General features: G+C 41.9%; 1 protein-coding gene and 19 non-coding genes across 20 annotated transcripts in view; all 20 read right to left on the bottom strand.

Annotated features, from left to right (window-relative positions):
* Positions 1-14,618, bottom strand: part of LOC129824578 (probable G-protein coupled receptor 158) — a 134,451-nt gene that overhangs the window by 81,968 nt on the left and 37,865 nt on the right. The gene's annotated exons all lie outside the window — the stretch shown is intronic.
* Positions 954-1,035, bottom strand: trnas-uga (transfer RNA serine (anticodon UGA)). Its single transcript has one exon. It is a non-coding gene; the product is annotated as a tRNA-Ser (tRNA).
* On the bottom strand, positions 1,251-1,331 carry trnas-cga (transfer RNA serine (anticodon CGA)). Its single transcript has one exon. It is a non-coding gene; the product is annotated as a tRNA-Ser (tRNA).
* trnas-uga (transfer RNA serine (anticodon UGA)) lies at positions 2,431-2,512 on the bottom strand. Its single transcript has one exon. It is a non-coding gene; the product is annotated as a tRNA-Ser (tRNA).
* trnas-cga (transfer RNA serine (anticodon CGA)) lies at positions 2,728-2,808 on the bottom strand. Its single transcript has one exon. It is a non-coding gene; the product is annotated as a tRNA-Ser (tRNA).
* Positions 3,911-3,992, bottom strand: trnas-uga (transfer RNA serine (anticodon UGA)). Its single transcript has one exon. It is a non-coding gene; the product is annotated as a tRNA-Ser (tRNA).
* Positions 4,208-4,289, bottom strand: trnas-cga (transfer RNA serine (anticodon CGA)). The gene has a single exon. It is a non-coding gene; the product is annotated as a tRNA-Ser (tRNA).
* Positions 5,386-5,467, bottom strand: trnas-uga (transfer RNA serine (anticodon UGA)). The gene has a single exon. It is a non-coding gene; the product is annotated as a tRNA-Ser (tRNA).
* trnas-cga (transfer RNA serine (anticodon CGA)) lies at positions 5,667-5,748 on the bottom strand. Its single transcript has one exon. It is a non-coding gene; the product is annotated as a tRNA-Ser (tRNA).
* On the bottom strand, positions 7,143-7,224 carry trnas-cga (transfer RNA serine (anticodon CGA)). Its single transcript has one exon. It is a non-coding gene; the product is annotated as a tRNA-Ser (tRNA).
* Positions 8,321-8,402, bottom strand: trnas-uga (transfer RNA serine (anticodon UGA)). Its single transcript has one exon. It is a non-coding gene; the product is annotated as a tRNA-Ser (tRNA).
* Positions 8,618-8,699, bottom strand: trnas-cga (transfer RNA serine (anticodon CGA)). The gene has a single exon. It is a non-coding gene; the product is annotated as a tRNA-Ser (tRNA).
* Positions 9,796-9,877, bottom strand: trnas-uga (transfer RNA serine (anticodon UGA)). The gene has a single exon. It is a non-coding gene; the product is annotated as a tRNA-Ser (tRNA).
* trnas-cga (transfer RNA serine (anticodon CGA)) lies at positions 10,093-10,174 on the bottom strand. The gene has a single exon. It is a non-coding gene; the product is annotated as a tRNA-Ser (tRNA).
* On the bottom strand, positions 11,267-11,348 carry trnas-uga (transfer RNA serine (anticodon UGA)). Its single transcript has one exon. It is a non-coding gene; the product is annotated as a tRNA-Ser (tRNA).
* On the bottom strand, positions 11,564-11,645 carry trnas-cga (transfer RNA serine (anticodon CGA)). The gene has a single exon. It is a non-coding gene; the product is annotated as a tRNA-Ser (tRNA).
* Positions 12,742-12,823, bottom strand: trnas-uga (transfer RNA serine (anticodon UGA)). The gene has a single exon. It is a non-coding gene; the product is annotated as a tRNA-Ser (tRNA).
* On the bottom strand, positions 13,039-13,120 carry trnas-cga (transfer RNA serine (anticodon CGA)). Its single transcript has one exon. It is a non-coding gene; the product is annotated as a tRNA-Ser (tRNA).
* trnas-uga (transfer RNA serine (anticodon UGA)) lies at positions 14,213-14,294 on the bottom strand. The gene has a single exon. It is a non-coding gene; the product is annotated as a tRNA-Ser (tRNA).
* Positions 14,510-14,590, bottom strand: trnas-cga (transfer RNA serine (anticodon CGA)). The gene has a single exon. It is a non-coding gene; the product is annotated as a tRNA-Ser (tRNA).

Genomic DNA, 14,618 nt, shown 5'->3' with positions numbered 1-14,618 from the left:
GGACATGTCCAGGCATTATCCATATCAAGTCCCCAATGATATGTTACAAATAAGGACTGGATCGTCAAGAGTTGAAACCTGCGCTGGGAGAACCCATTGGATTTCGAGTCCAATGCTTCAACCACTCGGCAATCAAAGCTTTCCTTAGGTAGATCACACAAGGACAAAAGTATCCAAATTCAACTGCCTAATTGAAATATTTTCAAGCAAAGTAAAATAAGCTATTATCTGAGCACTTCAATCGTTGGACGAGACCATAAAATAAGGAAATTTAAATTCAGAAGAGATACATCCAATTATTAAAGGTCTACTTTATCATCACCCTGTAAGCAGAGTTGAAAACTGTACAGGGAGAACACATTTGATGTCAATTCCAATGCTGAAACCACTTGGCCATCGCAGCAGTAGGAATCTACGGAAAGTGATGAGGAGAAAGCAGAAGTGGGCTATACGCTTCGAGCAAGGTAAGAACATGGGTGGGGAGAACCCATTGAAATTCAGGTCCAACGTCGAAAGAACTCGGCCATTGCAGCTGTTGGAATGCAAGTAAAGGGATTGGGATTTGGAAACAGACATCATTGGTGTAAAATGGTCAACTTGATGGCACGACATATTGATCTTATTTCGCAAGCTGTGAAGTTTGGAAGTTTAATGTGCAAGTCAAAAAACTATGCCCAGAGAAAGTACAAGTGGACTATTCACTGAGAATAAGATTTTGAAAAAGAGCAGGGAGACCCAATTGGGTTTCAAATCTGAGGACTTAACCACCTGGCTCTCAGTATTTCCAACGTAATTCTAACAGAAACAACAGTATCTGTACTGAAGAGCCTATTTTAACTGTTTGTCAAGGCAAATATATTCTGAGCACCTGAATCACTGAACAATTCCATGTATTAAGGACATTATCCATTATCACTAAGTATATGTTAAAAATAAAGACAGGTTTGCCATAGCGCTGCAAGCAGGGTTCGAACCTGCGCAGGGAGACCCCATCGGATTTCAAGTCCAACGCCTTAACCACTCGGCCATCGCAGCTTGCTATGTAAACTTTCAGGCCTTAACCAGTCGGCCTTCTCATCCTGTCCACTTTACTTCTGTAAAGACTAGACTATCTACTGAAGAGCCTATTTGAACTGTTTGTCAAGGAACACATATTTTGAGCACTTGAATCAAAGGACAAGTCCACGGTTTAAGGACGTTATCCATATTACGTCCCTGACATGTGGCAAAAAAAGACAGCTTTGTCAAAGCACTGTGAGCAGGGTTCGAACCTGCGCGGGAAACCCCATTGGCTTTCGAATCCAACGCCTTAACCTCTCGGCCATCACAGCGTCTTCTGTTACCTACAACGCCTTAACCAGTCCTCTATCTCGTTCTGTCTATTTTACCTCTAAAGTCACCTGAATATCGTTGTTGAAGAGCTTACCTGAAAATTTTGTCATGGAAGATAAATTCTGAGCACTTTAATCAAAGGACATGTCCAGGCATTATCCATATCAAGTCCCCAAAGATATGTTACAAATAAGGACTGGATCGTCAAGAGTTGAAACCTGCGCTGGGAGAACCCATTGGATTTCGAGTCCAACGCTTCAACCACTCGGCAATCAAAGCTTTCCTTAGGTAGATCACACAAGGACAAAAGTATCCAAATTCAACTGCCTAATTGAAATATTTTCAAGCAAAGTAAAATAAGCTATTATCTGAGCACTTCAATCGTTGGACGAGACCATAAAATAAGGAAATTTAAATTCAGAAGAGATACATCCAATTCAATTATTAAAGGTCTACTTTATCATCACCCTGTAAGCAGAGTTGAAAACTGTACAGGGAGAACACATTTGATGTCAATTCCAATGCTGAAACCACTTATCCATCGCAGCAGTAGGAATCTACGGAAAGTGATGAGGAGAAAGCAGAAGTGGGCTATACGCTTCGAGCAAGGTAAGAACATGGGTGGGGAGACCCCATTGAAATTCAGGTCCAACGTCGAAAGAACTCGGCCATTGCAGCTGTTGGAATGCAAGTAAAGGGATTGGGATTTGGAAACAGACATCATTGGTGTAAAATGGTCAACTTGATGGCACGACATATTGATCTTATTTCGCAAGCTGTGAAGTTTGGAAGTTTAATGTGCAAGTCAAAAAACTATGCCCAGAGAAAGTACAAGTGGACTATTCACTGAGAATAAGATTTTGAAAAAGAGCAGGGAGACCCAATTGGGTTTCAAATCTGAGGACTTAACCACCTGGCTCTCAGTATTTCCAACGTAATTCTAACAGAAACAACAGTATCTGTACTGAAGAGCCTATTTTAACTGTTTGTCAAGGCAAACATATTCTCAGCACCTGAATCACTGAACAATTCCATGTATTAAGGACATTATCCATTATCACTAAGTATATGTTAAAAATAAAGACAGGTTTGCCATAGCGCTGCAAGCAGGGTTCGAACCTGCGCGGGGAGACCCCATTGGATTTCAAGTCCAACGCCTTAACCACTCGGCCATCGCAGCTTGCTATGAAAAATTTCAGGCCTTAACCAGTCGGCCTTCTCATCCTGTCCACTTTACTTCTGTAAAGACTAGACTATCTACTGAAGAGCCTATTTGAACTGTTTGTCAAGGAACACATATTCTGAGCACTTGAATCAAAGGACAAGTCCACGGTTTAAGGACATTATCCATATTACGTCCCTGACATGTGGCAAAAAAAGACAGCTTTGTCAATGCGCTGTGAGCAGAGTTCGAACCTGCGCGGGAAACCCCATTGGATTTCGAATCCAACGCCTTAACCTCTCGGCCATCACAGCGTCTTCTGTTACCTACAACGCCTTAACCAGTCCTCTATCTCGTTCTGTCTATTTTACCTCTAAAGTCACCTGAATATCGTTGTTGAAGAGCTTACCTGAAAATTTTGTCATGGAAGATAAATTCTGAGCACTTTAATCAAAGGACATGTCCAGGCATTATCCATATCAAGTCCCCAATGATATGTTACAAATAAGGACTGGATCGTCAAGAGTTGAAACCTGCGCTGGGAGAACCCATTGGATTTCGAGTCCAACGCTTCAACCACTCGGCAATCAAAGCTTTCCTTAGGTAGATCACACAAGGACAAAAGTATCCAAATTAAACTGCCTAATTGAAATATTTTCAAGCAAAGTAAAATAAGCTATTATCTGAGCACTTCAATCGTTGGACGAGACCAAAAAATAAGGAAATTTAAATTCAGAAGAGATACATCCAATTCAATTATTAAAGGTCTACTTTATCATCACCCTGTAAGCAGAGTTTAAAACTGTACAGGGAGAACACATTTGATGTCAATTCCAATGCTGAAACCACTTGGCCATCGCAGCAGTAGGAATCTAAGGAAAGTGATGAGGAGAAAGCAGAAGTGGGCTATACGCTTCGAGCAAGGTAAGAACATGGGTGGGGAGACCCCATTGAAATTCAGGTCCAACGTCGAAAGAACTCGGCCATTGCAGCTGTTGGAATGCAAGCAAAGGGATTGGGATTTGGAAACAGACATCATTGGTGTAAAATGGTCAACTTGATGGCACGACATATTGATCTTTTTCGCAAGCTGTGAAGTTTGGAAGTTTAATGTGCAAGTCAAAAAACTATGTCCAGAGAAAGTACAGGTGGACTATTCACTGAGAATAAGATTTTGAAAAAGAGCAGGGAGACCCAATTGGGTTTCAAGTCTGAGGACTTAACCACCTGGCTCTCAGTATTTCCAACGTAATTCTAACAGAAACAACAGTATCTGTACTGAAGAGCCTATTTTAACTGTTTGTCAAGGCAAATATATTCTGAGCACCTGAATCACTGAACAATTCCATGTATTAAGGACATTATCCATATCAAGTCACTAAGTATATGTTAAAAATAAAGAGAGGTTTGCCATAGCGCTGCAAGCAGGGTTCGAACCTGCGCGGGGAGACCCCATTGGATTTCAAGTCCAACGCCTTAACCACTCGGCCATCGCAGCTTGCTATGTAAAATTCCAGGCCTTAACCAGTCGGCCATCTCATCCTGTCCATTTTACTTCTGTAAAGACTAGACTATCTACTGAAGAGCCTATTTGAACTGTTTGTCAAGGAACACATATTCTGAGCACTTGAATCAAAGGACAAGTCCACGGTTTAAGGACATTATCCATATCACGTCCCTGACATGTGGCAAATAAAGACAGCTTTGTCAAAGCGCTGTGAGCAGGGTTCGAACCTGCGCGGGAAAACCCCATTGGATTTCGAATCCAACGCCTTAACCTCTCGGCCATCACAGCTTCTTCTGTTACCTACAACGCCTTAACCAGTCCGCTATCTCGTTCTGTCCATTTTACCTCTAAAGTGACCTGAATATCGTTGTTGAAGAGCTTACCTGAAATGTTTGTCATGGAAGGTAAATTCTGAGCACTTGAATCAAAGGACATGTCCAGGCATTATCCATATCAAGTCCCCAATGATATGTTACAAATAAAGACTGGATCGTCAAGAGTTCAAACCTGCGCTGGGAGAACCCATTGGATTTCGAGTCCAACGCTTCAACCACTCGGCAATCAAAGCTTTCTTAGGTAGATCACACAAGGACAAAAGTATCCAAATTCAACTGCCTAATTGAAATATTTTCAAGCAAAGTAAAATAAGCTATTTTCTGAGCACTTCAATCGTTGGACGAGCCCATAAAATAAGGACATTTAAATTCAGAAGAGATACATCCAATTATTAAAGGTCTACTTTATCATCACCCTGTAAGCAGAGTTGAAAACTGTACAGGGAGAACACATTTGATGTCAATTCCAATGCTGAAACCACTTGGCCATCGCAGCAGTAGGAATCTAAGGAAAGTGATGAGGAGAAAGCAGAAGTGGGCTATACGCTTCGAGCAAGGTAAGAACATGGGTGGGGAGACCCCATTGAAATTCAGGTCCAACGTCGAAAGAACTCGGCCATTGCAGCTGTTGGAATGCAAGCAAAGGGATTGGGATTTGGAAACAGACATCATTGGTGTAAAATGGTCAACTTGATGGCACGACATATTGATCTTTTTCGCAAGCTGTGAAGTTTGGAAGTTTAATGTGCAAGTCAAAAAACTATGTCCAGAGAAAGTACAGGTGGACTATTCACTGAGAATAAGATTTTGAAAAAGAGCAGGGAGACCCAATTGGGTTTCAAGTCTGAGGACTTAACCACCTGGCTCTCAGTATTTCCAACGTAATTCTAACAGAAACAACAGTATCTGTACTGAAGAGCCTATTTTAACTGTTTGTCAAGGAAAATATATTCTGAGCACCTGAATCACTGAACAATTCCATGTATTAAGGACATTATCCATATCAAGTCACTAAGTATATGTTAAAAATAAAGAGAGGTTTGCCAAAGCGCTGCAAGCAGGGTTCGAACCTGCGCGGGGAGACCCCATTGGATTTCAAGTCCAACGCCTTAACCACTCGGCCATCGCAGCTTGCTATGTAAAATTCCAGGCCTTAACCAGTCGGCCATCTCATCCTGTCCACTTTACTTCTGTAAAGACTAGACTATCTGAACTGTTTGTCAAGGAACACATATTCTCAGCACTTGAATCAAAGGACAAGTCCACGGTTTAAGGACATCATCCATATCACGTCCCTGACATGTGGCAAATAAAGACAGCTTTGTCAAAGCGCTGTGAGCAGGGTTCGAACCTGCGCGGGGAAACCCCATTGGATTTCGAATCCAACGCCTTAACCTCTCGGCCATCACAGCTTCTTCTGTTACCTACAACGCCTTAACCAGTCCGCTATCTCGTTCTGTCCATTTTACCTCTAAAGTGACCTGAATATCGTTGTTGAAGAGCTTACCTGAAATGTTTGTCATGGAAGGTAAATTCTGAGCACTTGAATCAAAGGACATGTCCAGGCATTATCCATATCAAGTCCCCAATGATATGTTACAAATAAAGACTGGATCGTCAAGAGTTCAAACCTGCGCTGGGAGAACCCATTGGATTTCGAGTCCAACGCTTCAACCACTCGGCAATCAAAGCTTTCTTAGGTAGATCACACAAGGACAAAAGTATCCAAATTCAACTGCCTAATTGAAATATTTTCAAGCAAAGTAAAATAAGCTATTTTCTGAGCACTTCAATCGTTGGACGAGCCCATAAAATAAGGACATTTAAATTCAGAAGAGATACATCCAATTATTAAAGGTCTACTTTATCATCACCCTGTAAGCAGAGTTGAAAACTGTACAGGGAGAACACATTTGATGTCAATTCCAATGCTGAAACCACTTGGCCATCGCAGCAGTAGGAATCTAAGGAAAGTGATGAGGAGAAAGCAGAAGTGGGCTATACGCTTCGAGCAAGGTAAAAACATGGGTGGGGAGACCCCATTGAAATTCAGGTCCAACGTCGAAAGAACTCGGCCATTGCAGCTGTTGGAATGCAAGCAAAGGGATTGGGATTTGGAAACAGACATCATTGGTGTAAAATGGTCAACTTGATGGCACGACATATTGATCTTATTTCGCAAGCTGTGAAGTTTGGAAGTTTAATGTGCAAGTCAAAAAACTATGTCCAGAGAAAGTACAGGTGGACTATTCACTGAGAATAAGATTTTGAAAAAGAGCAGGGAGACCCAATTGGGTTTCAAGTCTGAGGACTTAACCACCTGGCTCTCAGTATTTCCAACGTAATGCTAACAGAAACAACAGTATCTGTACTGAAGAGCCTATTTTAACTGTTTGTCAAGGCAAATATATTCTGAGCACCTGAATCACTGAACAATTCCATGTATTAAGGACATTATCCATATCAAGTCACTAAGTATATGTTAAAAATAAAGACAGCTTTGTCAAAGCGCTGTGAGCAGGGTTCGTACCTGCGCGGTGAAACCCAAATGGATTTCGAATCCAACGCCTTAACTACTCGGCCATCGCAGCTTGCAATGTAAAATTCCAGGCCTTAACCAGTCGGCCATCTCATCCTGTCCACTTTACTTCTGTAAAGACTAGACTATCTACTGAAGAGCCTATTTGAACTGTTTGTCAAGGAACACATATTCTGAGCACTTTAATCAAAGGACAAGTCCACGGTTTAAGGACATTATCCATATCACGTCCCTGACATGTGGCAAATAAAGACAGCTTTGTCAAAGCGCTGTGAGCAGGGTTCAAACCTGCGCGGGGAAACCCCATTGGATTTCGAATCCAACGCCTTAACCTCGCGGCCATCACAGCTTCTTCTATTACCTACAACGCCTTAACCAGTCCGCTATCTCGTTCTGTCCATTTTACCTCTAAAGTGACCTGAATATCGTTGTTGAAGAGCTTACCTGAAATGTTTGTCATGGAAGGTAAATTCTGAGCACTTGAATCAAAGGACATGTCCAGGCATTATCCATATCAAGTCCCCAATGATATGTTACAAATAAAGACTGGATCGTCAAGAGTTCAAACCTGCGCTGGGAGAACCCATTGGATTTCGAGTCCAACGCTTCAACCACTCGGCAATCAAAGCTTTCTTAGGTAGATCACACAAGGACAAAAGTATCCAAATTCAACTGCCTAATTGAAATATTTTCAAGCAAAGTAAAATAAGCTATTTTCTGAGCACTTCAATCGTTGGACGAGCCCATAAAATAAGGACATTTAAATTCAGAAGAGATACATCCAATTATTAAAGGTCTACTTTATCATCACCCTGTAAGCAGAGTTGAAAACTGTACAGGGAGAACACATTTGATGTCAATTCCAATGCTGAAACCACTTGGCCATCGCAGCAGTAGGAATCTAAGGAAAGTGATGAGGAGAAAGCAGAAGTGGGCTATACGCTTCGAGCAAGGTAAGAACATGGGTGGGGAGACCCCATTGAAATTCAGGTCCAACGTCGAAAGAACTCGGCCATTGCAGCTGTTGGAATGCAAGCAAAGGGATTGGGATTTGGAAACAGACATCATTGGTGTAAAATGGTCAACTTGATGGCACGACATATTGATCTTTTTCGCAAGCTGTGAAGTTTGGAAGTTTAATGTGCAAGTCAAAAAACTATGTCCAGAGAAAGTACAGGTGGACTATTCACTGAGAATAAGATTTTGAAAAAGAGCAGGGAGACCAAATTGGGTTTCAAGTCTGAGGACTTAACCACCTGGCTCTCAGTATTTCCAACGTAATTCTAACAGAAACAACAGTATCTGTACTGAAGAGCCTATTTTAACTGTTTGTCAAGGCAAATATATTCTGAGCACCTGAATCACTGAACAATTCCATGTATTAAGGACATTATCCATATCAAGTCACTAAGTATATGTTAAAAATAAAGAGAGGTTTGCCATAGCGCTGCAAGCAGGGTTCGAACCTGCGCGGGGAGACCCCAATGGATTTCAAGTCCAACGCCTTAACCACTCGGCCATCGCAGCTTGCTATGTAAAATTCCAGGCCTTAACCAGTCGGCCATCTCATCATGTCCACTTTACTTCTGTAAAGACTAGACTATCTACTGAAGAGCCTATTTGAACTGTTTGTCAAGGAACACATATTCTGAGCACTTGAATCAAAGGACAAGTCCACGGTTTAAGGACATTATCCATATCACGTCCCTGACATTTGGCAAATAAAGACAGCTTTGTCAAAGCGCTGTGAGCAGGGTTCAAACCTGCGCGGGGAAACCCCATTGGATTTCGAATCCAACGCCTTAACCTCTCGGCCATCACAGCTTCTTCTGTTACCAACAACGCCTTAACCAGTCCGCTATCTCGTTCTGTCCATTTGACCTCTAAAGTGACCTGAATATCGTTGTTGAAGAGCTTACCTGAAATGTTTGTCATGGAAGGTAAATTCTGAGCACTTGAATCAAAGGACATGTCCAGGCATTATCCATATCAAGTCCCCAATGATATGTTACAAATAAAGACTGGATCGTCAAGAGTTCAAACCTGCGCTGGGAGAACCCATTGGATTTCGAGTCCAACGCTTCAACCACTCGGCAATCAAAGCTTTCTTAGGTAGATCACACAAGGACAAAAGTATCCAAATTCAACTGCCTAATTGAAATATTTTCAAGCAAAGTAAAATAAGCTATTTTCTGAGCACTTCAATCGTTGGACGAGCCCATAAAATAAGGACATTTAAATTCAGAAGAGATACATCCAATTATTAAAGGTCTACTTTATCATCACCCTGTAAGCAGAGTTGAAAACTGTACAGGGAGAACACATTTGATGTCAATTCCAATGCTGAAACCACTTGGCCATCGCAGCAGTAGGAATCTAAGGAAAGTGATGAGGAGAAAGCAGAAGTGGGCTATACGCTTCGAGCAAGGTAAGAACATGGGTGGGGAGACCCCATTGAAATTCAGGTCCAACGTCGAAAGAACTCGGCCATTGCAGCTGTTGGAATGCAAGCAAAGGGATTGGGATTTGGAAACAGACATCATTGGTGTAAAATGGTCAACTTGATGGCACGACATATTGATCTTTTTCGCAAGCTGTGAAGTTTGGAAGTTTAATGTGCAAGTCAAAAAACTATGTCCAGAGAAAGTACAGGTGGACTATTCACTGAGAATAAGATTTTGAAAAAGAGCAGGGAGACCCAATTGGGTTTCAAGTCTGAGGACTTAACCACCTGGCTCTCAGTATTTCCAACGTAATTCTAACAGAAACAACAGTATCTGTACTGAAGAGCCTATTTTAACTGTTTGTCAAGGAAAATATATTCTGAGCACCTGAATCACTGAACAATTCCATGTATTAAGGACATTATCCATATCAAGTCACTAAGTATATGTTAAAAATAAAGAGAGGTTTGCCAAAGTGCTGCAAGCAGGGTTCGAACCTGCGCGGGGAGACCCCATTGGATTTCAAGTCCAACGCCTTAACCACTCGGCCATCGCAGCTTGCTATGTAGAATTCCAGGCCTTAACCAGTCGGCCATCTCATCCTGTCCACTTTACTTCTGTAAAGACTAGACTATCTACTGAAGAGCCTATTTGAACTGTTTGTCAAGGAACACATATTCTGAGCACTTGAATCAAAGGACAAGTCCACGGTTTAAGGACATTATCCATATCACGTCCCTGACATGTGGCAAATAAAGACAGCTTTGTCAAAGCGCTGTGAGCAGGGTTCAAAACTGCGCGGGGAAACCCCATTGGATTTCGAATCCAACGCCTTAACCTCGCGGCCATCACAGCTTCTTCTATTACCTACAACGCCTTAACCAGTCCGCTATCTCGTTCTGTCCATTTTACCTCTAAAGTGACCTGAATATCGTTGTTGAAGAGCTTACCTGAAATGTTTGTCATGGAAGGTAAATTCTGAGCACTTGAATCAAAGGACATGTCCAGGCATTATCCATATCAAGTCCCCAATGATATGTTACAAATAAAGACTGGATCGTCAAGAGTTCAAACCTGCGCTGGGAGAACCCATTGGATTTCGAGTCCAACGCTTCAACCACTCGGCAATCAAAGCTTTCTTAGGTAGATCACACAAGGACAAAAGTATCCAAATTTAACTGCCTAATTGAAATATTTTCAAGCAAAGTAAAATAAGCTATTTTCTGAGCACTTCAATCGTTGGACGAGCCCATAAAATAAGGACATTTAAATTCAGAAGAGATACATCCAATTATTAAAGGTCTACTTTATCATCACCCTGTAAGCAGAGTTGAAAACTGTACAGGGAGAACACATTTGATGTCAATTCCAATGCTGAAACCACTTGGCCATCGCAGCAGTAGGAATCTAAGGAAAGTGATGAGGAGAAAGCAGAAGTGGGCTATACGCTTCGAGCAAGGTAAGAACATGGGTGGGGAGACCCCATTGAAATTCAGGTCCAACGTCGAAAGAACTCGGCCATTGCAGCTGTTGGAATGCAAGCAAAGGGATTGGGATTTGGAAACAGACATCATTGGTGTAAAATGGTCAACTTGATGGCACGACATATTGATCTTTTTCGCAAGCTGTGAAGTTTGGAAGTTTAATGTGCAAGTCAAAAAACTATGTCCAGAGAAAGTACAGGTGGACTATTCACTGAGAATAAGATTTTGAAAAAGAGCAGGGAGACCAAATTGGGTTTCAAGTCTGAGGACTTAACCACCTGGCTCTCAGTATTTCCAACGTAATGCTAACAGAAACAACAGTATCTGTACTGAAGAGCCTATTTTAACTGTTTGTCAAGGCAAATATATTCTGAGCACCTGAATCACTGAACAATTCCATGTATTAAGGACATTATCCATTATCACTAAGTATATGTTAAAAATAAAGACGGGTTTGCCATACGGCTGCAAGCAGGGTTCGAACCTGCGCGGGGAGACCCCATTGGATTTCAAGTCCAACGCCTTAACCACGCGGCCATCGCAGCTTGCTATGTAAAATTTCAGGCCTTAACCAGTCGGCCTTCTCATCCTGTCCACTTTACTTCTGTAAAGACTAGACTATCTACTGAAGAGCCTATTTGAACTGTTTGTCAAGGAACACATATTCTGAGCACTTGAATCAAAGGACAAGTCCACGGTTTAAGGACATTATCCATATTACGTCCCTGACATGTGGCAAAAAAAGACAACTTTGTCAAAGCGCTGTGAGCAGGGTTCAAACCTGCGCGGGGAAACCCCATTGGATTTCGAATCCAACGCCTTAACCTCGCGGCCATCACAGCTTCTTCTACTACCTACAACGCCTTAACCAGTCCGCTATCTCGTTCTGTCCATTTTACCTCTAAAGTGACCTGAATATCGTTGTTGAAGAGCTTACCTGAAATGTTTGTCATGGAAGGTAAATTCTGAGCACTTGAATCAAAGGACATGTCCAGGCATTATCCATATCAAGTCCCCAATGATATGTTACAAATAAAGACTGGATCGTCAAGAGTTCAAACCTGCGCTGGGAGAACCCATTGGATTTCGAGTCCAACGCTTCAACCACTCGGCAATCAAAGCTTTCTTAGGTAGATCACACAAGGACAAAAGTATCCAAATTCAACTGCCTAATTGAAATATTTTCAAGCAAAGTAAAATAAGCTATTTTCTGAGCACTTCAATCGTTGGACGAGCCCATAAAATAAGGACATTTAAATTCAGAAGAGATACATCCAATTATTAAAGGTCTACTTTATCATCACCCTGTAAGCAGAGTTGAAAACTGTACAGGGAGAACACATTTGATGTCAATTCCAATGCTGAAACCACTTGGCCATCGCAGCAGTAGGAATCTAAGGAAAGTGATGAGGAGAAAGCAGAAGTGGGCTATACGCTTCGAGCAAGGTAAGAACATGGGTGGGGAGACCCCATTGAAATTCAGGTCCAACGTCGAAAGAACTCGGCCATTGCAGCTGTTGGAATGCAAGCAAAGGGATTGGGATTTGGAAACAGACATCATTGGTGTAAAATGGTCAACTTGATGGCACGACATATTGATCTTTTTCGCAAGCTGTGAAGTTTGGAAGTTTAATGTGCAAGTCAAAAAACTATGTCCAGAGAAAGTACAGGTGGACTATTCACTGAGAATAAGATTTTGAAAAAGAGCAGGGAGACCAAATTGGGTTTCAAGTCTGAGGACTTAACCACCTGGCTCTCAGTATTTCCAACGTAATTCTAACAGAAACAACAGTATCTGTACTGAAGAGCCTATTTTAACTGTTTGTCAAGGCAAATATATTCTGAGCACCTGAATCACTGAACAATTCCATGTATTAAGGACATTATCCATATCAAGTCACTAAGTATATGTTAAAAATAAAGAGAGGTTTGCCATAGCGCTGCAAGCAGGGTTCGAACCTGCGCGGGGAGACCCCAATGGATTTCAAGTCCAACGCCTTAACCACTCGGCCATCGCAGCTTGCTATGTAAAATTCCAGGCCTTAACCAGTCGGCCATCTCATCATGTCCACTTTACTTCTGTAAAGACTAGACTATCTACTGAAGAGCCTATTTGAACTGTTTGTCAAGGAACACATATTCTGAGCACTTGAATCAAAGGACAAGTCCACGGTTTAAGGACATTATCCATATCACGTCCCTGACATTTGGCAAATAAAGACAGCTTTGTCAAAGCGCTGTGAGCAGGGTTCAAACCTGCGCGGGGAAACCCCATTGGATTTCGAATCCAACGCCTTAACCTCTCGGCCATCACAGCTTCTTCTGTTACCAACAACGCCTTAACCAGTCCGCTATCTCGTTCTGTCCATTTGACCTCTAAAGTGACCTGAATATCGTTGTTGAAGAGCTTACCTGAAATGTTTGTCATGGAAGGTAAATTCTGAGCACTTGAATCAAAGGACATGTCCAGGCATTATCCATATCAAGTCCCCAATGATATGTTACAAATAAAGACTGGATCGTCAAGAGTTCAAACCTGCGCTGGGAGAACCCATTGGATTTCGAGTCCAACGCTTCAACCACTCGGCAATCAAAGCTTTCTTAGGTAGATCACACAAGGACAAAAGTATCCAAATTCAACTGCCTAATTGAAATATTTTCAAGCAAAGTAAAATAAGCTATTTTCTGAGCACTTCAATCGTTGGACGAGCCCATAAAATAAGGACATTTAAATTCAGAAGAGATACATCCAATTATTAAAGGTCTACTTTATCATCACCCTGTAAGCAGAGTTGAAAACTGTACAGGGAGAACACATTTGATGTCAATTCCAATGCTGAAACCACTTGGCCATCGCAGCAGTAGGAATCTAAGGAAAGTGATGAGGAGAAAGCAGAAGTGGGCTATACGCTTCGAGCAAGGTAAGAACATGGGTGGGGAGACCCCATTGAAATTCAGGTCCAACGTCGAAAGAACTCGGCCATTGCAGCTGTTGGAATGCAAGCAAAGGGATTGGGATTTGGAAACAGACATCATTGGTGTAAAATGGTCAACTTGATGGCACGACATATTGATCTTTTTCGCAAGCTGTGAAGTTTGGAAGTTTAATGTGCAAGTCAAAAAACTATGTCCAGAGAAAGTACAGGTGGACTATTCACTGAGAATAAGATTTTGAAAAAGAGCAGGGAGACCCAATTGGGTTTCAAGTCTGAGGACTTAACCACCTGGCTCTCAGTATTTCCAACGTAATTCTAACAGAAACAACAGTATCTGTACTGAAGAGCCTATTTTAACTGTTTGTCAAGGCAAATATATTCTGAGCACCTGAATCACTGAACAATTCCATGTATTAAGGACATTATCCATTATCACTAAGTATATGTTAAAAATAAAGACGGGTTTGCCATACGGCTGCAAGCAGGGTTCGAACCTGCGCGGGGAGACCCCATTGGATTTCAAGTCCAACGCCTTAACCACGCGGCCATCGCAGCTTGCTATGTAAAATTTCAGGCCTTAACCAGTCGGCCTTCTCATCCTGTCCACTTTACTTCTGTAAAGACTAGACTATCTACTGAAGAGCCTATTTGAACTGTTTGTCAAGGAACACATATTCTGAGCACTTGAATCAAAGGACAAGTCCACGGTTTAAGGACATTATCCATATTACGTCCCTGACATGTGGCAAAAAAAGACAACTTTGTCAAAGCGCTGTGAGCAGGGTTTGAACCTGCGCGGGAAACCCCATTGGATTTCGAATCCAACGCCTTAACCTCTCGGCCATCACAGCGTCTTCTGTTACCTACAACGCCTTAACC

This window comes from Salvelinus fontinalis, chromosome 26 (genome assembly GCF_029448725.1).
Source record: "Salvelinus fontinalis isolate EN_2023a chromosome 26, ASM2944872v1, whole genome shotgun sequence".
NCBI classification, from domain to species: Eukaryota; Metazoa; Chordata; class Actinopteri; order Salmoniformes; family Salmonidae; genus Salvelinus; species Salvelinus fontinalis.
This window is presented reverse-complemented; position numbering and strand designations above follow the sequence as displayed.